The sequence below is a fragment of the Belonocnema kinseyi genome, chromosome 1, assembly GCF_010883055.1.
Source record: "Belonocnema kinseyi isolate 2016_QV_RU_SX_M_011 chromosome 1, B_treatae_v1, whole genome shotgun sequence".
Lineage (NCBI taxonomy): Eukaryota > Metazoa > Arthropoda > Insecta > Hymenoptera > Cynipidae > Belonocnema > Belonocnema kinseyi.
In genome coordinates, this window is record NC_046657.1 from 112,376,640 (window position 1) to 112,403,074 (window position 26,435).

General features: G+C 29.6%; 1 protein-coding gene across 4 annotated transcripts in view; it reads left to right on the forward strand.

Moving 5' to 3' along the window:
* LOC117174495 overlaps window positions 1–26,435 on the forward strand; it is a 231,936-nt gene that overhangs the window by 148,426 nt on the left and 57,075 nt on the right. For all 4 annotated transcript variants that reach the window (XM_033363690.1, XM_033363672.1, XM_033363681.1 and 1 more), the window contains one exon: window positions 1,481–1,519. The gene's annotated coding sequence lies outside the window, so the exon portion shown is untranslated. The remainder of the gene's footprint in view (window positions 1–1,480; window positions 1,520–26,435) is intronic.

Below are 26,435 nucleotides of genomic sequence, written 5' to 3' on the forward strand. Positions count from 1 at the left end.
CCCCCCCCCCCCGTATTTCTCCTCATTTATCCATAGTTCCTCTCTCTTCATTTTCTCTTACTTCTACTTCGCGTCCCTCTCTTCCCATCAAGAAAGATTTTCATTTAATTTCAAAAATAGTTTAATCAAACAACAAAAGGACAATTTTTCAACAAAATACTTAGCTGCAATAAAGAAAGAGTTTTTAGTTAGTAAAGATAACCAAATAATTTAATTTTTAACCAAAAAAAGATGAATGTTCAACCAAGAAGATTAATTTTGTAATATAAAAGAAGAACCTAACAGTTTAGCTTTTAGACTAAAAAAGATCACTTTTCAACCAAAAATGAAAAGTTAAATTTTCATTGAAAATAAATTCAATTTATATAACTCATTGAAAATTCGCCCTTTTGGGTAAAAAATTAATCTTTCTAAGTTGAAATTGCAACTGTTTGGTTTAAAACTAATAATTATTAGTTGAATCATCAAGCAAAGTAAATTATAATTTGTTTGGGCTGAACTTAATCTCTTTTCGTTTAAAAGGTTACAAATGGAAAGTTAATACTCTGTTTTCTGATTATTCAACTGTTTTGTTAAAATTCGTCATTTTTAATAAAAATATTTACAATCACATTCTTCGTAGAAAATTTATATTTTGGTTTAACATTCAACTAATTGGTTGAAAGTTTAAGTTCTTGATTAAGAATTGTAATTTCTCAGTTGAAAATTCATCTCTTTTTTTGAAAGATGAACTATTTTGTCGAAAATTTCGTATTAATAAGTGGAAAATTAATCTCTTTTGGGTGAAAATTCAACTGTTTCGTTGAAATTCTTTATTAGAAACTAAATTTTTAGGTTGGAGATTTGTCATTTCAGTTGAAAATTCATCTCTTTGTTTGAAAATTAAATTATTTTGTCAAAAATTCGGGTTTTTTTAGTAGAAACTTAATCTTCTTTATGTGAAAATTCATATTTTTGGTTAAAAATTCATCTATTTTTTTGAAATTGAAATATTTTTAATTGAAACTTTGGAAATATAAAACCTTGCATATGTAATTCAATATGGGTCCTAAATCAATTTTATTTAAAAGAATTAAGAGCATCTTAGGTTATGAAGCTTGCAATCTTAAAAGTTAAATGATAAATGAATTAGGTGAAATATAAATATAAATGCGGCAGGTCTCTGTTAAGAGTGTAATTAGCTTGTTATAAAATGAATTACAGTTTGCCTAAACATAAATTGTATAATTTATTCTAATTTTGGCCTTTGCTCCCAAATTCAGCATCAGCAATATAGAATTTCATCTAATCTTGTAAATGCAATCCGAAAACTAAGTTTGAAATGGAATCAAAATTTTGTTGTAAATAAGTATTTGTATTAAAATTACAAGCCTCTTTTTGCATGAACAGTAGTCTCTTTTAATCGATTAGAAGCACTTTATTCGATATTTTCTTGATTACGAATTCCACAGGTACTCTTATACTTTTTTCTTGTTTACAGATACGAGAAGTTGTCGATCTGCCTACAAAATACCGTAAGGTAAGATAACCAATTTTTTCATCCAAATATTTATTTTCAGCAGGCTGCAACTTCATTACTATTTTGAATTACTTTTGCAGCAAAGCTTGTTTTTCTTTTTTCTACCTTCCTACGAATGACCTCTGATGCAGAGTAACGATACCACCGACCGAATTTGAAAATAATCAAATATACGCTGAAAATATGCAAACATAGGGGGAAAAAGAACATTGGTGCGAATCCCTTTAAGTCGGGACAGTGTTCTCAAAATACGGATAATCTCCATCTGATCTAAAGCCTAAACAGAGAATACACACCAATGAATTTTCAAGAATTTTAGGTCTACACAAACTTGGGGGATATTTCAAAAAAATTTAAACACCTTATCGCCATCTTTGGTGAAAATGATTAACTCATCTGTATCGTAAATCTGAATTTTTTACCCATAAATTACGATTTATCTTGGCGGCGTATAACCCGAGAAAGAAACTGGTTGCAGGTTCGTCCAATGACCTTGAAAGCCGCCCACAATGCTGTCAAGCGCGTCAAGTTCTCGAGCCCTTTTAATGCGCAGTTGCTCTTTTCTGCTCCAGGGCAGCTAAATCCTCCACTTTGCAAGACTTTTATTTACTCCTCTTCCTTCTCACAGGATTCGAGAAATAGAGATGTAAAACTCATTTGAGACTTGCATATGTAAAAGCAAAGATTTTATTTCTTAGATGAACACGAGTAGTAAAGAAAAATGGGATGCGTCGAGAATTTAGGTCGAGAGAGGATTTTAGATCATCCACAATTCCATATACATCTTCCCTTCCCTGTATACCCATTTATCCTTGATTACTTTCCTCGTCTTGAGTACCTGTCCACCATCATACCTATATACCTGCATACCTCTTCGCTCTCGCTCATCAATTTTTATCTCATCCCTCTATGTCTCAGCTCCTCTCATTCACCTTTCTACATGTGCCCCTTATTCTTCACATCCACGACTCTCTAAAATGTTGTCTTCTTCTTACCTTGTTCATTCCCCTCTTTGTCCATCTCACCCTTCCTCAACAACTTTGTCTTTTCCCCTTCTCTCCAAGGCCTTCCATATTCGCGTTGGTTATCCCCTCCTCTTTTCTTGTAAGTACCCCATAATTAAACTTCTACACATCGGGCCCCTCTCCTTATCACCTATCGCTATATCCCCGTCTGTCTTTTGGGTTTTCCTTCTCATCTATTCACATATCCGCTTCGGATCACTGATCCACCCTAGCCATTATCAACCCATAACATACATATGTATCTATATACCCCTTCCTATGACGTACACTCTCTACTCTCCTCTCTATCTATTTTCCCCTTCCCAAACCATTTACCTCTCATTTATGCCTGCTTTCCCTTCACTCTATCACATATCCTTCTGTTTTGTATGTCTTTCCACCTACTAGTCTTGAAAAGCTCCTCTCGCTATAATATTCCTCTTCCGCTACCTCCTTTATGAATATTTCCTCCTTTTATCACGCCCTCGTTCATACCCCTCTCTTTATGCTGCCTTTCACCTCCATAGAAATCTTCCCTTTCATCTAACCCCCTTTGGCACCCTAGCCCTGTCCCTTCCCTCTTACTTTCATAATCTACATTTAGATTCAACAATGTCGAAAATTTAAATATCACCTGCTTTTTACTGTTTCTGTGCCATTTTTCCGATTTTTTCCCGTTAAATTGGATCCGCCATTTTGAATTTTAAAAGTACAATATCAGATTTGGATTCAGCGACCTCGAAAATATAAATTCAGATTTGTCTTTAAAAAATTACGGATTTTCCAAGTCTGGAAATTCGAAATATCTTTCTCCATAATTAAAACAAAATTTTGTACAAAATTACTTTTCAATGTTATTTACACAAAATATTAGGTTTACAAATTAGTATAGTTCTAAAGGGTGATCCTTCAGCTTCAAACATACAATATAATAGGTGGCGGCCTTACAGGCTTAACCTCAACAATCATTAGTCAATACACTGGCGTCCGACAAGGAACAATCGACACACTGGATTTTCTTTACATTCCAATTGAAAAAATGCAGCTGAGATGGCCGAAATTATTTACTCAGCCTTAGGAGTAGGTGCGGTGATACGTAAAACGTGTAAAAAGTGGTGTCAGATATTTCTCACTGATGAATTTTCAACTGAATGCAAAAAGAATGCAGTGTCTTGAATGCTCCTCGTCGGACGCCATTTGTATTTACTTGTGCTTTTTTAGGTTAAATTTCTCTTGACTTTGAAAGGTGATAGCGCCGCGTCCAAAATATAGATCATATATTTTTTTTAATGATTGAAAAGATTATTAAATTCTGCGTTAAGTGAGTCTTAGTTGAAGTAATTTAACCTTGTGCGTATTGAATTATCACGTGAGAAAGACAAAAAAAAATTCCGAATTTTAGAGTTTTGTGCTTCAATTAGAACTGGAACTTTAGAAAAATGAATTTATTTGACAATAAACATTTAAAAATCTTCAAGGGGTCATGACATAATCATTTTTTATGCGAGCATGCTCGTACACTAAATATTACTTTTTTTTCATGTAAAATGTATACATTCATTTTCCTAGCTCCTGCCAAGAGTTGATGTTAATGTACGAAATTCCTTCAAATTCCTAATTGTATTATTGTCTTTATTTCATAATATAATTCAATACCGACAAGGCTAAATTACTTCAACTAAGACTCATTTAACACAGAATTAATTATTCCTTCCAACGTTCAAAATATATATATATATTTATGTATATTCTGTACGGCGTTATCACCTTTCAAAGTCAATGCTAATTTTTAATAGGTCACTCGATCAGTGGCCGGATACTGTCCGTCGGTAAGTGTACTTTTTCATTTTTTTTTTTGATTAATAAGAAATTTTATTTTTTAGAACTGTTTTTTTACTCCAAGGCCTCGATTACAGAACTTTACTTCCACTCCACTTCCATTCACCTCTCTTCAAGTTATGATAAATTTAAATTAAATATGAAAGTAAAATATGAAAGTGGAGTGGAAGTGAAGTGTAGTTGCGTAATCGAAACCCTGATTTTTGTTGCACTCTGGTACTCTTCCCATGCCACCCTTCAACTATATTATTTTTATATATTTTTTTTTCACTTTAACGATAATTTTATTTTTATCGCCCTCGTTTACAAGCCGTGCACATAATCCCAATGCGCATGTAATTCGCAGAATTTTTCTCCACCTTCTCACGGCTGTTAGTGTTAGCTTTCCTTTGTGATCTCCGTGCTAAAATAATATATGTGTTTTCATCATTGAATTTAATATACATATATTAATATCGTTTTCCACACCTCGGATATTTAGTCATCGCTTTAACGAGCCGCGACTCGCGTTAGTAGATTTTAGCGCATAAAATTTAATGAGGCCGACTAATGTTTATGACCCTGTCCGCAAAGACCTACCTGTTTTTAAGTATTTTTTTTTTAATTTGGGCTAAACGTTTTTCTACTTTTGTTTAAAACAGGAAGGAAACTGATGGCGAAAAGAAATGAAAAAAACTTTGAAGGTTTCATGATTTTATCACCTTATTAGCCTTAACAGATTATTGCCTAATCGATATATTTTATGGAGGTAATTTTATTACTTAGTTTTTTTTTATGCCAGAAAATATCGTATTGAAAAAGAAAAAATTCTTATAATGGTGTTTATGTGTATTTTCCATGTAGAATAAAATTGTACACATTGTGTGAACAATTAAAATGGTTAAAAATGTGATATTAATAGGGGGTAGTCCATAAGCTAAGTTACCAATTGGGGGGGGGGGGGGGGGGGGGGGTCGGCAGCGCTAAAAATTACAGTTGGTAACAGATTGGCAAAGGTGGTAAAAAAATAACTTAATAAGTTTTAAAATCACTTTTATAATTCTCTTTTCGTCTTTTTAAAAAATATCTCCGTTTCTCCTGCTTTCAAGATGTCTTCCCTTTTTCTTGATTTTACGTTTAAACTTTTGTTTTCGTAAAAAATTTTACTATGTAGTTGAAAATATAACTGTTTCGTTGGAAATTAACTCATTTTTAGTTCAAAATCAAACTTTTTGGTAAACATTTTTCTTTTGTGGTTGAAAGTGCATGTATTCCTTTTAAAATTTGTATTTTTTTATGGAAACTTAATCTTTTTAGTTAAAAATGGAACTTTTTCGTTGGAATTTCATCTTATTAATTAAAAATCTAACTATTCTGTTGAAAATTCTAATGTTTTTATTGCATTGAAGGATTTTTAATTCAAATTACAATATTTTTTTAATTAAATGTAATCAGTTATACTTTTCATTGCGAATTTATCTTTTTTATTTAAAAATTCAAATACCTGGTTGAGAATTTTACCATTTTTTTCCAAACTAAAAATATGAACATTCTATTTTTGATGAAAAATTTATATTTTTATTTGAAAGTTTTATTTGAATGCATTATAGGATTTGGTGAAAATTCATCTTTTCGGGTTCAAATTCAACAATTATGTAGAAAATTAAACTCTATAAATATAAAAATTCGTTTTTTTTTAGTTAAAAATTCAAGTAATTTTCTCGAAAATTCGACTTTTTGACTAAACATTAAAATATGTATTTGAAAAATTAACTATACATGGTAGAAGATTAACGTTTTTCTGGTTTTGGTTGTTTGTTTTTCCTTGTATTTTCAGTCAGAAATTTAATTAATTGTTTGAAAAGTCATCTTTTCAGCAGGGTAATTATCTGCTTTGTTGAAAATTCGACTTATTTGGTTCATTTTAGCTGATAGAAAGTCCTTCTTTTTTGTTAAAAATTAATTTTTTAATAAAAAAAGTATCTATTCTATTTTTAATTGAAATTTATTTATTTATTTTTTTAATTTGACGATTTGGTGAGTAATTTAACTTTTTTGACAAAAAAAGAACTATTTGGTGTCGGGTGGAAAATTAAACTGTTTTATGAAAATTTCAGCTACTTTTTTAATTCATATTTTTTAGTAGAAAATTCTTCTTTTTTTGTTGAATAAAAATATTTGATTGAAAATTCAACTATTTTGTTAAAAATATAAACTATTTGTTTGGAAATATAATTACTTGGTAGAAAATTAACTTTTTTGTTGAAAATTCCTCTTTTTGTGTAGAAAATAATTTTTTTTAATTCATCTTTTTAGCTACAGGTCAAATATTTTGTTAAAAAATTCGACATTTTTGTCGAAGGTTATTAATCAAACTTAATATTTGGTTATTTTATTTTTTGTTGCCAACTTATCTTTTTTAGCTAAAATTCAACTATTTTTTTGTAACTATCTACTTTTTAGAAAATTAACTTTCTTATTGAATATTCATAGTGTCTGGTGGAAAATTTATATATTTTGTTGATTTTTTTTTTGGGTAAAAATTAATTCTCTGGTGTTGCATTAAATTTTTTTGTTCGAATTTATCTTTTTTGGGCTCTATTAAACGGGTTGAAAATTCGTTTTTTTCACCACCTTAAGATTAATCAATATTTTAATATTATTGATTAAGACCAGTAGACAAGACCAATAACATCTAAAATTATTAATTAATTTCCCTGGTCAAAAAACCTCCATCAATAATAAAATAACTTACATTTTTTAGTCGAAAACACACTTTGATTAAAAGACATTCTTGTTGAAAATTCATATCTTTCTTGGTAGAAAATTCAACTATTTTGTTAAGTCGTCTTTTCTAGTCAAAACTTTTACTGCTTCATTGAAAATTCGTCCTTTTGGATTAAACATTCATCCTTTATGGTTGAAAAGTCATCTTTCTTGTATGAAAGTTAATCTTCCTTTCTTTTTTATTTAAAATTTAAGTCATGTTTCGTTGAAGTATGAAATAATAAATCTTTCGTTGACAATTCTGCTTCTTTGTTTGAGAATTGTACTATACTTGTTAGAAAATTCAACTGTTTTTTAAAAAGTTGAATGATTTTGTTTAAAGTTCAGCTATTTTTAAAAGTCTTATTTGTGATCGAAAATTCCACTCACTATAGAACAACTCATTCTTTTTTCATTGGTTATTTTTGTCTCTAATGAGCAAAAAGTAAGGTAGTTTGGAAGTCTGTTTTTTAATTGTGAATATTTTTATGACCTATTTTGCAAAAAATTATTCCTGATGAAATAGATGTCTTATCAATCTTAAATAAAAACTCATTAGAAACTTGAAAAACGCAAAATAAACGTATAATCTGTGTATCGCTGAAAAACATTTCGGATAAATGACCTTAACATCTGCAATAATCGATACAAATGATGGTATCAGATTTTTATGTCCTTGATCAAATTACAGATATCTTTTTAGGTTAGATTTAGTAAAATTGCAAACAAAAATTGTAATTTAAGATCAAAAATAAAATAGAAGGAAAATTTATTAAGTGAAATTTTCTGTGGGTGAATAAGTAAATATGAATATAAATTAATTAGATTGTTATCGACTTTAATTAATTAATGCATAATATCTCGTTGAAATCTGCATGTTAAATTATATTTTTTCTTCCAAGAACTTCATCGAGTTAATTTTCTGTGCAATTTATTGCCGAGTAAGTGGAAAATTGTGAAAAATAGTAACGCGAATTAAATACTGAAGCTTATTAAATTCAATACTATATCGAATGTAGGACCAATCTTTGACATACATTTTTATAAATGCAGATTTCAGTAAGTTTTCTTATCTTATATCTCTTTTCTGAGATAAAAATAATACCTCGAGTAAATAAAGATCCAATGATTATCACCGCAGAAAAAAGTAAATGCTCCTCTATACACAAAGAGTCAATAATTACTTAAGTTTACGATTGTATATTTTGGTACATGTATAATTTTATATTCCTGCGGATAAATTTTAGATTATAATTTTACAATGAAACATTCTTAAATTGGAAATTTCCAATTTTACATTTTTTTAACAACTTCAAATTGTAAACTTTCAAAATAGTACAATCTGAGATTTAATTACTAAAACATTCAACAGCAAATCTGCAGATTAAAAAATGTATTAAAAATTTTATTTGGCAATCAATATTTTTAGAAGTGAGGTTAGCTTTCGGAATTAAATATTAAGTTCTTTGAGAGAAACGAATATTTTTAGGAAGGAAACGAGTATTCGTATCTCGAAGAACCTGTTTAAAGAAGTAAATTTCCAATTAGAACAATTTAAATTCTAGACTCTCGTGACAAGAATTTTGGCGGATTTCATGAATGGCTAACTGGTAAGAGAGCCGAATGAATGGATCGAAATTCGCATCAAAGTATCAGCAGCGTGGCCATGAAATAATCACCTATCCCAAAACGTTGGTTTTTTTTTATCAAATTCTTAATGCGATTCTAGATGGCCCCACGGTTTCTTCCTTAAAAAAGTTGTTTTAGTCGCGCGCGCCTCATTTTTGAAAGAATGTAGACCGCACACGCGAATCTTCCAAATGGAGGAGAAATCCTTATCTAGGAATTTCGTACATTCTAAACTTGCGACTAATTAAGTGGACTTTAGACAAAAATCTGCAAAACTGTTGATTGAATTAACTATTCATTAGGGCATATCTGTAAATACACGTGAGAATCTTTCTGACGATCTTGGCTTGTCACTTTCGACTTTATTTTTCTCTCAAAAATAGGTGTGTCTTGAAAATTTCGAAAGTACTGTTGTCGCTTTTCCTGAATGCCGATTGGGTAATTTGAAAAACTCAACAGACATACAATTTGACCCTTTTTTTTTTACTTTTTGACACAGTTATGCAAAATTTCACTTTAAAATTGTAATCTTCCCTGGTTAAAAATGCACTTTTTTCATGAAAATTCAACTTTTCTGGTTGAAGATGAAACCGTGTTCTAAAGAATTCTTCTTTCTGGCTATAGAATTCAACTTTTACGGGTTGAATTTTTCTTTTTAGAAATTCGACCATTTGGTTGAAAATTCAAGTATTTTGATAAAGTCATCTTTTTGATTGAAAATTTAACTGCTATATTTATCTTTCTCTGTGCACACTTCCATATACTTCACCTTAATACACTTATTTCGTTAGTCCTCCATACCACCTGGGTAAATTTCTTTCACATATGTCAACTAGTGTCTCCTCTACAGTCTACAGTCTACACCACGTTCTTTGAGGATTATCTCATTAATCACTTTGTTTATCAGTGTTTTGCCGCATTCTTCAGACAAATATTAATCATAATTAATATACCTATTTTTACAAAAAACATTCTAGAGTAAAATAAACATATAATTTTTTTTAAATTACAGAGTTGCTACAGGTCAGGTAATTCCAAAAATTATTTTCTTCACTTAAACACACGACAAAAGTGTTTAAAATATATTTAGGAACGAAATTGTGTTTGCATTAGCATTATTAATCTTCTAGGTGTGTGGTTGTTTTTATACCTATACGAATCTCGAAATCGGGATATTGCAGCAACCCCTTTTTAATACGAATAATATGTTTTCCATTACTTTGACTTATTTTAGAATTTAAATTTGGCTCACATTCCAATTTGAAGCGATACATTTTCCCGCGAAATTTAAATAATGTAATTATTAATAATAAAGACAGAAAATACGATTTTTTAAACCCTAATTGAAAATGCTTATAAATGCTCATTAAATTCTCTGAGCCCTTAAACTTTTAATAACACTTAAGGAGGGGGGGTGGGTAGACTAAAATTGGTAACGGAGTTTATGGACGATCCTATACCAGAATAACTCCCTATCGCATGAAAAATCGCGTTTTCCATAAAGAAAGTGTCCGATGACTCGATACATTTATCTTGTTTTAACCCTTAAACGGCCAAAACGCCACAACCGGGACACTGCTTTTCAACGGCCAATAACTAAGACTATTCGACACTAGAAAAAATTGAGACACATATATTTTTATTGCTTAAGATCTCCTCTTTCCGACGGTGCCCATGAAATTCATCAAAAAATTTATTTATTATCCCAAAATGCAGTTTAAACAAAAAAAAAACGTTACTTTTCATGCCTATTTTTTTTGTGAACCATTTTCCAAAGCTTTTCGAGTCTGTAATTAACCTGGAATCTCACTAACCGGTGGAATAAATGTCTAAACTTTGAGAATCCATGGTTCAAAGATCGATTTTTCGTTTTAGTATTTTCAAAATGGCGTCTTAATGGCAAAATTCTTGTGAAAACATTCATGAATTTTTTTACAATAAACGATGCGCTTTTCGGAAAAATCATCATAGAATTAAACTTGTAAGAGACGTCATTCTACACAACATGTGGAAATTTTGTTTCTAACCTGTAATTTTAATGGATCTAAAGTGACATGTTATATGTGTAAATTTACACTTTGAAGTGCAATTTTAAAACGTATTTTTTACAGTGTAACAGCATATCATAGATCTACAAGTCGTAACTCACTCAGTTTCTAAATCGTGCACGATCCATCGCTTTAAACGCGTTTACGTCAATTAAGCTTTACTAATGATCCGTGCCTCTACTTATCACGGGCTGCTGGATATTAAACTTGAAAATTAATACAAGCCAAAGCATGAACGAACGAGGTCTTTAAAGCCGCAATAAATTATTTATCAAAGCTCGACAATATCGACATGCGATAGAAAACAACTTTTTTGCTGGCCTTTGTCATTGGGAAAAAAAATTTATTACTTAATTGATATATTAACATTATTGAATGAATTAGGTAACTTTTATCATCTTGGGATTAATTGGGGGGCAATTATCTTTTTCTGGCATTTTTTTTTTCTGTAATTCTGCTTTTTATGGCAATCAATCATCTTATTAAATACATTTGTTACTGTAGCTTTGAATTTGGAAGGAATCTGACATTGTTAAGGCGCCAGTAATTATCTGTGGATGTGTAAAAAGATCACTATTGGAAATCGTGAATGAATTTTTTAATATTCTAGTGGTGTACTTCATAAATAGTTCGAGTTGTGCCAATAGTGATCATGCAATATGAATATTTTTAATTCCTTTGTATTCCATTCGAAACAAAATAAATTTCAATGAGTTAGTTTTTCTCCTTTCAAGTAGGAAAAAGTTCATAATTAATTCAACCCCCCCCCCCCCCCCCCCCCCCCCCCCCCGTATCAGTTGAGCAAAAAAAATTATTTTCAAAAACTGTTTTTACTTTAATACCTCTTTCAAACAGAGACAATTTTCTTTCTTTAATTGGTCCATCTACAAACAGAATTTTTTCCGATTTAATTAACTTTGTCCCTTTTGAGCAAAAATTTAATTTTCTTAACTTTCCGTTTTTCAACCAGAAAAAGGTATTTTTTAACTTTTAAGGAAGAAAAAGGGGAATTTTTGTACTTTTTTCTTTTCAAACAAAAGAAAGTGCTATTTTTAATCATCTCTCCTTAAAACAGAAAAAAGGTTTTTTTCAGCACCCGCCTTGAAAGTTCGACTTTGTGTTCCTTCCAATCAGAACGTTACCAATCTTATCAATTTTCTCCCTTTCAGCAGAAAAAATTAATTTCTGGGGTTGTCCGTCTTTCATATCTGAGGAGTTTCTGGATATATAAATCTTCCTTTTTCAAACAGAATATTTCTTACATTCTCGCCCTTTTAAGCAGAATTTTACCAATTTCATCAATGTTCTTCCTATACAAAAATGATTCATTTTCCCCATTTCAAGCAGCAAAACGTTTTTCTTAATCCTCTCTTACGCAGATGGAGTTTCTATAATAAACATTCCTCATTTCAGGCTAAAAATTTTCAAAATTTTTATTTTTCTCCTTTTAAGTGGAAGAAAGATTAATTTCCTTAAATTTACACTTTCAAGCAAAGTAAGTATTATTTTGCTTAAACTTCCCTCTTTAAAAGAGAAAAAGGTTTATTTCTTTAACTATCCCTTTTCCAGCAGAAAAAAAGTTTTTTTTTTCATTTTCCTTCAATTCAATTAAATACCCCAAAGTTGAATTGAAGGACACATTTTTTTGCAATTCGTAATTTAGACATATTATATTCGAAATCTACATTTTTGCGATTCCACCAATATGCTACTACCACTGTAGGAAGGTTTCCCATATGTTAATTGCCTTAATAAGTTAAAAATTAGAAGTGTTTTTCAGTTAAAATAGTGTATTCTGAATTTTTAAAAGATTTTATTACGTATATTATTATATTATGTATATTTTTAGGCTATAGTTTTTTGGCTTGTAAAAACTTATTACAATGTCGAAAGACTTCAATTTTCTGTTCTATTACTTAATATCAACTTTATTCGTTTTCATACTCGAATCTTTTCTATTTGAAGCTTTATTATAGGGTAGGATTTCTAATCTTAACTATTATCAAGCCAAAAACCATTTGAATTGGAAATTTTATTATTAGTAAAAGATGAATGCAAAAAGTCAAAGATGTATAGTCCAAAGTTTAGGAAATAAAGAATAGATGAATTTAAAATCAATTAATTATTTCAAGAGAAAGTGAGTAGTTAGAGCTAAATTAGTGCACAATGACAAGTAAATATTGGTCTTAGTAGAATTTTTTTCAATGTATTATAGAAAACTCCGTGATTGTAACTGAAAGTAAGGTCATTCGTAACCGAGATTTTCGACATTTATCATCATTTTACGAAATAAAAATTTCTAACCGAGCACTTGTTTTAATGTTTGATTTATTAAGACAAGTAACATATATTATTTTGAAATTACTAATTGCAAAAATGAAAAAATTATATGTTTCGTAGTTTATTCCTCATTAAGTACGTAGGACCGTCGCGTCTAAGGTCCGGCGGCAGCAGTCTGGCGATTCTTCAGCTGCGTGAGGGGTAGTTGGGTAGTGGGGGTAGAGCGAGCAGTCAGACGGCCCTCAAATGAGCATCGCCCATTCTCAATGTGTAATCATTTTTCTCATAAAGAGAAACAACCTTATACAACCTCATTCTCTTCTTTTTGTCTCTTATCAGTGGACAGTTTTAACAAGGTATTATAAATAATGTCCAACGAGTAGAAATTGTGGCCTTCTTTCGTCGAAGAGCCAGAGAGGCGTCGCGCAAGATACTTCTAGGCGCCAGCCGCGTACCGGACATCGTCTCTTGCATGCAAAGACTGACGCTAATTATTAGTCCTTTTTGCTTGACGTCGCTTAGCAGCAACTTTGATTTATTTCGTCTGTCACTATTCGATAAGCCACCTTATAATAGACCTCACGGTAAATTCATATTCAATATACTTGCACATATATGTGTGTGTGTGTGTAATTGTGTATTTGCCTATTTGTGTAATGTAGAAGCATGTCCAGCGACGCGTGACACATTCAATCAGGCTGGTTCACTATTCGACAAACATGCTGCGATGTATAATACCATTAATATGGCAAATACAATCACCATTACAAAGTACTATTGCACTCGCAAATATGTACTATTACTTTTACAAATGTCCATATTACGCTATCGCAACTATCACTATTTATCATTCGCGGCGCCGGTAAAAGACAGTGGACAGTGGGTAGACGCGGCAGTAGCGACCTTTCTTATACGCATCTCGTATGACAATTATCAATTTTTTTTATTTTTACTTTTTAAAAACATGTATCGTATCACCTTGACATTAATGTAAATATTTGTTTGAAAATACTTTTTTAATTTTTACCCTGAAGAGGAGAACAAGTTTTGCATATTGTATTATCTTTCTTTTTTTCAAGCTAAAGAAAAACTTTTCCCCAATTTTCAATCTATCAAGTAGAAAAAATAGGGTTTTTTTCATTTTATACTATTTTAAGCAGATTTTTTTCCAAATTTCAGAGATTTTCCTATATTCAAGCAGACGAAGGTGCAATTCTCATGCAGACAATTTCCACAAACAAACTTATGTTTCGTACTTTATTCCTCATTATAGGACAGGTCCGGCGCCATTAGTCTGGCGATTCCTGAGCTATGTGAGGGGTAGTTGGGTAGTGGGGTGCAGAGGAAGCAGATAGACGGCGAAAAATGGAACAAAAGGTGGAAAACGGGGAACAATTTTTTTCCATTTTCAACCAGACAAAAAGCCCTATCTAAGCAGAAAATGCTTCAATAGTTACATTTTTCTCCTTCCAAGCATAACAAATTTCCAATTTGATCAATTTTTCTCTTTTTAAATAGAAAGCGGTTCAATTTAAAAAATGTTTATCCAATAGGATATTTAAAATTATTAAATTTGAACATTCGAAGCTGAAAAAAGGTTTCATTTTATACATTGTCCTTATTGAAAGCAGAAAAAGTTCCATTTCTCTCATTAAACCGGAAAAAAGTTTCAGCTTTATTACATACTATAAAAAATTTTATTTTTTCTCATTTATATCCATTCCAATCAGAAAAAGTTTCGATTGTTTTATTCTTCTTCCACGTGAAATAAAATTAGTAGATTAAAGTGTAAGAAATTAAATAAACGTTGTGTATTCTCTTCCATAATTTTCTGCTGGAATTTAATTTTCTCTTCCGGCATATTTTTCTCTGGCGTAAAGAAAAGCATCTGACTTTTCGATAAGAATCGCAGGATTACATATTTAGTAGGGCAAAAAGGGATTATACATTCCTCCCTGACTCAAACCCACTTCCAGGATTCAATAAATCAATAAAATCAATAAAAAAAGTTCATTTTCAACCAGACAGCTGAATTTTTAACAAAGTAATTAAACTTTCTGTTAAAAAAACTAATTTCTATTAAAACAATGACGCGAATTTTTAAATACAGTACAGATTCTTCAGAAAAAAATGAAATTTTAATGAAGTTGTTATAGTTGAATTTTCAACCAAGAAGTATGACTTTTTAACATTATTATTGAATTTTCAACACGACATATTTTGAATCAAATAATAAATTTTTCAACAAAAAAAAAACATAAATTTAATAGTAGACTTTTTAACCAATGATAATGAACTTTCCAACCAAGAATAATTGTATTTTCTGATTGGATTTTATTAATTCAGTTGACATTTAAGTGAAAAAATGAGAAAAAGGTGGATTGCGATAAATAAATAGGAATTATGATTATTATAACACAAATAAAAATAAAAGAAAAAATATTCACATTTTAAATAAACATTGAAGTTCATTTTTAATACTTTTATAATATCAGGCTAGAAAACTTCAAGAGTTGCTTAAAAAGTAAAGTTAATTTTCATAGAAATAAAATTGAATTAAAGTTATTCATGAAACTTGATATAAAGTGTGCTTTTTTATTTTTTACGTATTAAAGTTTAACAAAATATATCGAAAATCATATAATCAATGTCAAAAGAAAAAATTGTAATTTAATTAAAACATTTGTTCATTTTCACGTCACATCTCCTCTTATTCTTTATTTCCATTAAAATGTCGGTTTAATGTTTGAAAAATGACATCTTTGCTGTTTTCCCAAAAGATATCATTTTTAATTGACTCAAGTATCGTAATTGTGAAGAAGATTTTTTAATTGGCATTAGGTTCAATAATAATTAATTTTATTCTACGATTAATTTATAAATATATTTTTTTAATTCAAATAAAAATTAGTCTTATCTATATTCCCGGACTGACTCAATGGACTCGTCAGTAAGGCTAGTCAGTAAGGCTGTGTAAATCAGTCCTGCCTTATAAAATTTAAGTGACGAAAAATCCATTATGATATATATTTTCCAAAAAAATGTCATGTTTGTCAATTTTTATCTTTTAATTTAAGTTTTGGCACCTATTCGTGGCCGGAATAATAAAAATATTGTGTTTAAAAAAATGTATGTCAATTATATTAAGTTTCAACATCTATCCGTGGTTGAAATGCATTATATTATAAACAGCAAAATTTATAAACATAACTTTTTTTTTAAATATGCATTATAATGAAATTTCGGTTAGTTAAATTGTATAAGGTATGATTGATTCACATAGCCTTACTGACGAGCCTGACTGATAAACCTTACTGACGAGTCTGACTGATGAACCTTACCGACGAGCCGTACTGACAGCCCTACTGACGAGTGCGGTGAGTCAGTCCAGGTCGAAACATAAAAATTCTAATTTTCATTTTATTTAAACAATTGTACATATTTTTAAATATGTGCAAAACAAAAATAAATATAATTGACCTTAATACCAGTTAAAAAATCTTAATTGCAACTTACAGAGATCTCTGAAGTGAGTGCGAGGTCTGTAAAGGGAAACGGGATCAAGAAAAGTGGGATTAAAATCTCGATTAAAATCGCAAATCGTCAATCTCTCCCACTCGCGATTAAATCGCATTACGCGATTATACGATCGCATAGTAATTGAAACAGCGGTGCCGAAGTATATCTGTCAAGACACAAACGGCGACTTGCCGTGGCCTGAATGGAAGCATTTTTTTAATCCGGGCGTCGAGTGAACAGACACAATTTTATAAACAAGTCCGCCAAGTTTGTCGGAAATATTCAGAGACATTTTGATTAATGCTGCAATTAATTGTAACTGCGTGCTTGAAAATTCACTCGTATGACGCAACGACAATGAACCACGTGTTAAAGTTCATAATTAATTAATTAATTAATACACCTAGCCCTCTTACTCCCCAATCAAATTATAGAGATTGCAACAATCTAGGTCCAGTTGCGATGTTATCGTAACCTGATTTCTCGATCAAAAATAGCATTATATTTCTAGTAATTAAGACATAAGAAAAATGTAGTATCGCAAAAAATTAAATTCCTTCCTGCAAAAAGTTAATTGCTGGTAATGTGTCTATTAAGAAATATTGGCATGTTTATGAGTCTATAATCATGAAGATAATGCACATGTTTTAAACTTTTTCCCACATGCAGGAAATTTTTTTTTAATTTTAAAGGGGCTGTCCAGAAAATGCGTTACCAATGTGAGACACTTTAATAGTGACTTGATAAATTTGAAATACACTTTTAAATTTCAGACTCCACAACTCATTCCTCTATTCCCCTATTTTTTCCTTTTTTTTTTGGAAGAATTCCTCTCTTTTTCCCCCTGTTTTCAAGAAACTGCCCTTTTTCCTTTTTATCATTTATTGCTACTATTTTTGGCTGCAGAGTTTACTATAATATCTTTAGTTCCAAATTCGTCTCGTTTAGTTAAATATTTTACTATTTGAGTTTCTGATTTAAAATTTTGTCGTTTTTACTAGTCAAGTAATTTTTGGAAAAACGAGAAAAAGTTTACCTTGGCCCGGATTTGAACAGAGAATTCCACTATTCAAGAGTTAATCGTTAAATTAATTACGCAACCGGGTCCACATAAAAACGTTTCTTGTTTCCCTATTGCATAGGATAGAGAATATCAGCTTTTTAATACCCTGCGTATTTTTAGTGATTAATTCTAATCAGAATAACTCCCGAGTCTTAATATAATTAAGAGAATTGATGTTAGGTTTTAAACTAGATTAATTAGTATATTCCTGAGTTAGAATTTGGTCGATTCTACTATTTGGTTTACCATTGCTTTATTTTGCTGATATTACAATAAATAATCTTTTCTGGTCACAAATTCAACTACTTGGTTTCAAGTTGAACTACTTTGTAAAAAATGTATCTGTTTGGTTAAAAATGCAACTGTTCCATTTTTAAAAAGCAGGATGTTCGACGGAACAGACTTACCAATTTTTACGTATGTTGAGTCGCTGAATCCGAATCAAACCCGACTTTAAATTCGGATTCAGTGACTTAATAGAAGTAAGAATTGACTGATATGGTGCGTCGAAACATATAGTTTTCTTTTTTTTCTGCGGTGATGCACTGTATGAAAAAAGCATTTTTTTCAGGTTATGGAATTTTTTGGTTAAGAAAAAAACAGTACCTAACTTCGAAATTCCGGACTCGAATTCAGCGACCCAAGGTATGCGTGAGAATAAACTACTTAGTATTGTCCGTCGGAGAATGAACCTGTTTTGTGGGGCTATAAAATGAACGAAAAAAGTGTTTTTTGAGGCAAGGAAGAGATTAAGAACTAATTTCGGCGTTCAGACTTTGGATTCGGTTTCAGGGACCAAAAATACGTAAGAGTTCTGGTTTGGTTCAGTATTAAACTGTTTTCTTTAAAATTCTACTTTGTTGGTTAATTCAACTACCTAATAGAAATTTGAACTACTTTGTAAGAAAATTCATTTTATGGTAAAAATCGAACTGGTATTTAGAAAAATTTCATATGTTTAGCTTGAAAATTCAACAGTTCAGTTGAAAATCCACATTTTTGCTTGAAAATTTTAATATTTGGCTAAGAATGAAACTATTTTTAGAAAAATTGTACTATTTGGAAGAAAATTGAACTATATTATATAAAACTTACACTCTTTGTTGTAAAATTATATTTTCAGGATGAAAATTTAACTATTTTGTAAATAAATCGCCCTTTTCTCTTCAAAATTCAACAAGTTTTTTGAAAATTGATATATTTTGTTAAAAATTTATCTTTTTTGGTAGAATCTTCTGCGTGAAAAAATCCACATTTTTGTTTGAAAATCTGACTATTTGGTTAAAAATTAATTATTTTTGTATAGAAAACTCACCTACTTAGTTGAAATACTTTGTTAAAATTTTTTAAAGATTCAACTGTTTGGTTCAAAAATGAACTTTCTGTCCTAAATTCGTTCTTCGTTTGTTAAAAACTAATTTTTTATCTGAAAATTTAACTATTCCATTTTTGGCTGAGAATTGATACTTTTTAATTTAAAGATATAACTATTTGGGAGAAAGTTCATGTACTTTTATGAAACGAAATTTTCAAACTGTTAAATAAACGAATGAAAAACAAATGTTTTACAAAATAGGTGAATTCTCAACCAAAAAGATGAATTTTCAACAAACAAGATTAATTTTCTAGCCCAAAAGATGAAACTTTTGGGCTAGAAAATTAATCTTGTTTGTTGAAAATTCATCTTTTTGGTTGAGAATTCACCTATTTTGTAACACATTTGTTTTTCATTCGTTTATTTAACAGTTTGAAAATTCCTCCTTTTAAAGAAGTCATATTTCAACTATTTTCTAAAAGATCGTCTTTTTTGCTTGAAAATTTAACGGATTTTCGTTGAATATTTATCATTTTTGTTGAAAGATTTGACCATTTGTTTGAAGATGCATATATTTTGGATTAAAATTCCACTATTTTGCTTAAGTTGTGTTTTCTTTTTCTAAAAATTCGTCTTTTTGGCTTGAGAATTCGGTTATTTTTTATGAAGATTCGTCCTTTTCAATGGACAATTCGTGTTTTATGGAAGAAGAGTCATCATTTTTAGTTGTAAATAAAATTTTTGTTGGAAATTTAACTCTCTTTGGTTGAAAATTAATCTCCTGGGTAGAAAATCCTAAAATGTTACAAATTTAAAGTGTTTCATATTAAATGAAATATGGTCGAAAAAGGCCAAAATTGGTAATGTAGTTTATGGACGATTTTGGTTTTCGAAAGTCAACTTAAATCTTTTTTTGGTGAAAATTCAACTACTTTGTTGAAAATGTATCGTTTTCATTAAAAACTTCCGTTGTTTTCGTAGAGATTTCATCTTTCTTGGATAAAAATGCAAATGTTTGGTTGAAAATTAATCTTCTTTGCTTGAGGATTCATATTTTTAGCTGAAAGTTCATCCTTACGGTAGAAAGTTTAACCAGTTTGTTGAAAATTAATATTTTTTTTCAATGAAGTTATATCTTTTTCTGGTTTCAAATTCTTTTTTTTAAATAAAATTTCATCTTCTTTTTTGGTTAAAATATCAACTATTACACTTTTTGTTAGTAATTCATCTTTTTAGGTTAAAAATTCAATTCTATTGTTAAAAAATCATTTGTTATGGTAGAGAAGTAATTTTTTTGTTTAAAATAAATAAATTTGAACATTTTAAATTTCTTGTGAAATATTTTGTATTGCGTTGAATTTTAATGGCCAGGGAAAATGGAAAATTACGCAAGGAAAACTCAAGAAGTTTGAAAATGAAGTAAATTTTACATAAACCTACATTATTTTATTTTTAAATACACTTAAATAATGGACATCTCATGATTCAAAAATGTAAACAAAATGATTCATTAATGAACAATAAGAAAAGTATAAATCGCTAAATTTATTGTATTTAAAAGTTATAAACATCTGTAGTGAATACTGATGATATATTTAATAGTATACGTAATTTAATAAACATTTAATTGGTCACGTGATTTCTTTTTTCTATATGGGCGAAAATGTGTAATTTAAACAATTTTTTTCTCCAATACACGAGAAAAATTTCCACGATAATTAATGAGTGCATGTTTTATGACTGGTATATTAATTCATATTACTAAATTTCTATCTCTTATGAAAGAATGTTGATTATAATTTGAATCTTTTACGTTTTATATATACTTCTTCAGAACTCAAGACATGACACTTGAGGCGAGGTAACCTTCACGTGTCATTATTATTAACAGTGAGACGTTAAATGAAGTTAAAGTCATGACTACGGTTTATAAGCACATGTCCACACATATTAGAGTAATATCAGTGAACAAGTTAATCTGGAGGAAAAAAAGAGTGTTATTAAAATATATTTTCAGATTCAATCTTGTTTAATTTTATATAGCGGTATCTCAATTAAAAATAGTTTCGGTCCTTTCTCTTTAAATGTGTATTGTGAATATGATCAATATTTTCCAATTTTTCGCTTTTTTCGTTTCAAGCTGACAAAGGAGCTTACTTTACCATTTTTACACTTTCAAATTGTCACTGCTTATCCTTTTAAAACAAAAAATCTGTATCTCAGTGTCCTGCTTTCAAGTAGAATAAATTCATTTCTTTTAATTTTCGTCATTTCAAGAAGAAAAAATTTAGTTTCTCTCATTTTCCTCCTATCAAGTAAAATAAAATATGAATTTTTAAATTGCATTTCTTTCAAGTAGAAAAATAGCTGTCTTTAATATTTCCCCTCTCCTAATAAAAAAAGAATCAATTGTTAAGTAGCCTCCTTTCAAACAGAATTTTCTTTTTTCCTTCGTTCGAAACAGAAGAAAACCTACAGTTTTTCAAGTTTCCACCTTTGGAAAAATAGTTTTAACTTTTTAATTTTTCTCCTTTTCAGCAGAAAAAATTTAAATTTCCCTCTAATAAAGCACAGAAAAGTTTAAGTTGTATCTTACAAGCTGAAAAAGATCCAATTTTGTATTCTTCTTTCTAGCTTCACACTCTTCCCATTCCCCTTTTTCCCGGTTTCTTAAATAATTCTTCTTTTTTCCCTTTTATCAAGAAAATTCCCGTTTTCATTTTTTTTGCTTGGATGCGAACTAAATAAATAGATCCCTATAAGAAAATCCAAATATTATATATTTGGTTCAGAACACATCTCTTTCAGTTAAAAATTCTTTCGAAAATTTTAATATACTATCCCACCAATTTGTTAAAAATTAATCTTTTATTTTTTTGTTTAAAAGTCAACGGTTTTCTAAAACTCACGTCTTGTTAAAAACTCGTCTCTTCTGGTAGAAAATTAATATTTTGTTGAAAATTCGTGTTCTCTAGTTGAATTCATCTGTTTTTGATTGATAAAAAAAGATTTTTTTTTGTTTCTTTAAATATCAACCATTGCCATTTTTGTTAAGAATTTTGATGTCAAAAGTAAAACTACTTCGTTCAAGATTAATTTTGTTGATTGAAAATTCAAAATATTAGTTGAAAAATTTAGTGCAATATTAATATTTTTAACTGAAAATTTTATCATTCTATTTTTGGTTAAAAATTGATCATTTTTGCATGAAAATTCACTTATTTGATAAATTTTTCTTTTTTCAAAGATTCATCCTTTCAGTCAAAAATTCAACGTTTTGTTTAAAATTTTTAATATTTTGTTTGAAAGTCGCCTTGTTTGTTTGAATATTAATCTTTCTAACTGAAAATTTGAATGTCTTATTTTTTGTTAAAATTTATCTTTTTTAGTTGAAAATTTCACTACTTGATTCAAAATTCATGTATTTTGTTTGAAAAATCGTCTCTTGTAATAGAAAATAATATCGCTGTAATACAAAATGCATATTTTTTATTGAAAATTCCACTATACTTGGTTAAAATTCTAGGTACTTTATTAAAAATTCATTTATTTCGTTAAGGATTCATCATTTTAGTTGATAGTTCAAGCCTTGAGCCGGAAATTGAACTATTTTCTTAAAAATTTAGTTCATATTGAATTAATATATGGTACCTACAATAATTTTATGAAACTGAATTTATTCCTCTATTTTTGTAAAAAGTCACCCTATTTCCCCTATTTTGAGAGCATTTTAGGATATGAAGTTTCAAATCGGAAACAAGTTTCAATTTTTAAATATTCCGCCTTTCAAGCATAAAAACGATCTAATTTTTTAAGACGCCCTATTTTAAGCAGAAAAAGATTCAATATTTTTATTTTCCACGTTTCAAAGAGGAAATTTGTAAGTTTTTAAAATTTTCTTCCTCTTCGATAGAAAACCTTAATTTTCCCCTTTTCCCTCCTGTTAAGCACACAATAGTTTCAATATAAAATTTTTTCTGCTACCAAGCAGTATTCTTTTCTTGATTTTTTTCAATTTTCCTTGTTCTAAGCAGAAACAGATCCAAATTTTATCCCCCCCCCCCACCCTTCAATGAGAAAAATCGTTTCAATTGTTTAACCTTTTTTCTATATTCAAGTAAAAAAAGTTGCAAATTTTTACATTTTCGTCCTTACACATACAAAAAAGATTTAATTTCGTTTATTTTCCTCTTGCAAGTCGTTAGAAGTTCCAATTTTTGAATTGTCTTTCTTTCAAATAGAAAACCTTCCCTTTTCCCTACCTTCATGCAAAAGAAATTCTCAATTTTTGAAATGTGTCTTCTTCTAAGGCGAATTTGTTTTATAATTCCTTCCTCATTAGAGGGAGGTTTGAGGTAACGTACATTTCTAACTCTATTTTTTTTACATATTTCGATTAAATTTTACCCCAGGAACCCGAAACTTTTTTTAAATGTGCGTGTATGTATGCATATAACTTTTTTTCTCTTCACCATATCTTGAAAAGTAAAAGAGCTATTTGCTCCCGTCTTCGAGATTGGTCAATCGACATATTGTTGAACCTTTTATGATACACCAGCATACCGATTTATGAACCTGAAAAAAATGGTTTAGGCTATGTTTATGAGCAAAGCTTTTTAGATATTTCAGATCGAGCTATTTTTAAATTGTTAATGATCCATCAGTATAAATTTATGAAGTTTAAAATAATGGTTTATTCTATTCATATGAGAATTTTCTTTTGATATTCGAATTACAACACTATATCTGGTGTATTTGTTCCCTTCTTCGAGACGCATCGAATGACCTATTGACGAAACTTCAATGACATCTTGTGATCTAACAACAGAGATTTATAAATTCGAAAACTATATTATTTATCTTGCTGATCCAAACGTTTTTAATATTGGGAATACAGCAGTAATGTTTAATATATCTGTTGGCCTCTTCGAGCGATACCGAGTGTCCAAATAAAGAACCTTTTACGAGCTACCAAACTTACCAATATCATTTTTAAACTTTGCAACAAAATTATTTACTTTGTTCAGAGGAATTTTTTGATATGGGGAATATAACAGTACTGTATTTGATATAACTGCTCGCGTCTTCCAGACGCGTGGATTGACCTGTAGACGAACTTTTGATGACCATTCTTGATCAATCAATAGCGACTTACGAAGTTGAACAAAAGTTACATTGTTTCTATGAAGAATATTTTTGTTTTTATTTGGAATATAACAGTACCACACGTTAAAAAGTTGTTTATTCTAACAGAACAAATCATTCCACAGTTTGGTGGGTTCTCTTATTTTCGGTAAGATTTCATAAGCATGAAAAATATTGAGTCTCCATTTTTTTCTTTTTTTTTTAGAGAAAAACCTTTCTCTAGGTGGAAGAAAAATTATCATAAAATGGGCACAAATAAATGCAACCACAGTGAATACATCCATAGTACTTCGCAGCGGTCTTTTTTTCTTTTAAAGCATAAAAAAGACTTGTCTTGAAATGAACTTTCTCGATTTTGAACTTGAACTCGTCCATTTTCATGCTGAAATAACTTCTTTGAAACCCGGGTGGGAAAAAGTGTTTGGCGAATAGAAATCCACTGAATAACCAGTTTTGAATTTTGAGTCTGGATTCTGATAAAATATTTCAACTCCATGGAGTATCTATGTTTATAAAAGAATTTTCTAAGCCGCTGAACTATGTAGTAAAGGTTGCAGACGAAAGCGAGTTCGTCAAGGCGATCCTGACCGAGGATTACCTTATTTTAGATTTAATAGCCCCTGCTTTCGGAGATACCGTTGGCTCGATTACGCGAATGGAACGATTAGCACACATTACGTTCGGTATATATGGTCGCTTCAGTCGGTGGATTTTTTTTCCCCAGAGCTGGACATGCAAATTATGCCGCGCGCGAACGATGAGAAGCAATTAAATTACAATTTCATGGTTTAACGTCTCGCAAAGAGGTCCAGGGCTCTCTTTAACTGCAGAGGCATACGTCATTTTTATCATTCAAACCCCCACTGTGATTCTCATTCTTAAAATTTTCAAACTGTTGCTCTCTGTTGGCCCTTCAATCTTTCAAGTCAACCTTCAAGTCTCAGGGTGTGCAACTTTTGCAGAAATAAACAAATTTTCTTTGACTCTGAGTCAATGAACGTTTTTCATTGATTCAAAGAAATTTTCTTTGAATCAAAGAATATTTTTTCTGATTATATAGTGTCCAACAACTGACACGGTACCAGGATAATACTGATACCTCGACCCTATTTTCAATTAAAAACGCTTAAAATTTCAAGTCAAAATATATGTATTGCATTTTCAATACAATATTTGAACTTTCAACAAAAAAAATGAATTTTCAATAAAAGATTTGAGATTTCAAGCTAAAAAGTTGAAGGTTTTAAAAAACAGTTTTTTCAACCTGAAAATATGATTTTTCAACCAAATAGTTGAATAAAAAAAAATAAAACAGTTTTATTTACAACTAAATATTCGATCTTTCAAGGAAAAGATATTTCAACATAATGGTTGAATTTCTGACCAAATAGTTGAATTTGTAATCTACAAAGATATATTGTCAACCATAAACTTGAATTTTAACTAAATCAGAAATGCAATAGTTAAATTTGCAATAAAATAAAAAATGAATTTTTTAACAGTAACCAAAACTAATTTTTAACAAAATAATACAATATTCAACCAAAAATTAATTTAGAAAAAAGGTATTCAACTTTCAACTAAGTAGTTTAATTTTCAACCAAAAAGAATAATTTTCTAACAAAAAATACGAATTTTAACAAAATATAGGAATTTTTAACCAAGTAGTATAATTTTTAACTAAAAACTATCAGTTTTTTTAACGAAAATGGAATAGTTCAGTTTAATTTTTTTAAATTAATTGCCAGCCAAGAAAAACAAATTTCAATCTACAAAGATGTATTTTCAACCATAAAGTTAAATTTTCAACTAAAAAGAATAAATATTTACACAAAAAAGTAGTGGGATTATTTTTGTTGCAGCTCATTTGTTATGTTCTCGAAATCAGATATTTTTTCTCAAATTGATAAATACTTAAAGTGTGAAACTGTAAAATGAACATAGCTGCATTTTCATTCTACGGTGTCTTATTTTTGTTGTACCAAAAAAATTGAATTATAGAACCAAATAGAAGTCTGGAAAGGATTCCAAAATAATTTAAAACATGTCAAGATTTAAAAACACTTAAAGCAAAATGTAGACTATGAAGATTTCGAACCAAATTTTAGAAGCCTTGTAATAATTTTAAAGGTTTCAAAAGAATACCATTTTTTTATCAAAATTCCTATAGATAAACTAAAAATGAATTTCGTTTTTAATTAATTTTAATAGGATATTTAAGAACATTGTCAATATTTTCTAAAAAGAATCTGGAAGATTTCAAGGCAATTTCTTCAATAAGTTGTAGGATTTTCGAAAAATCTTAGGAAATATTCGAGTTCCAAGTCAA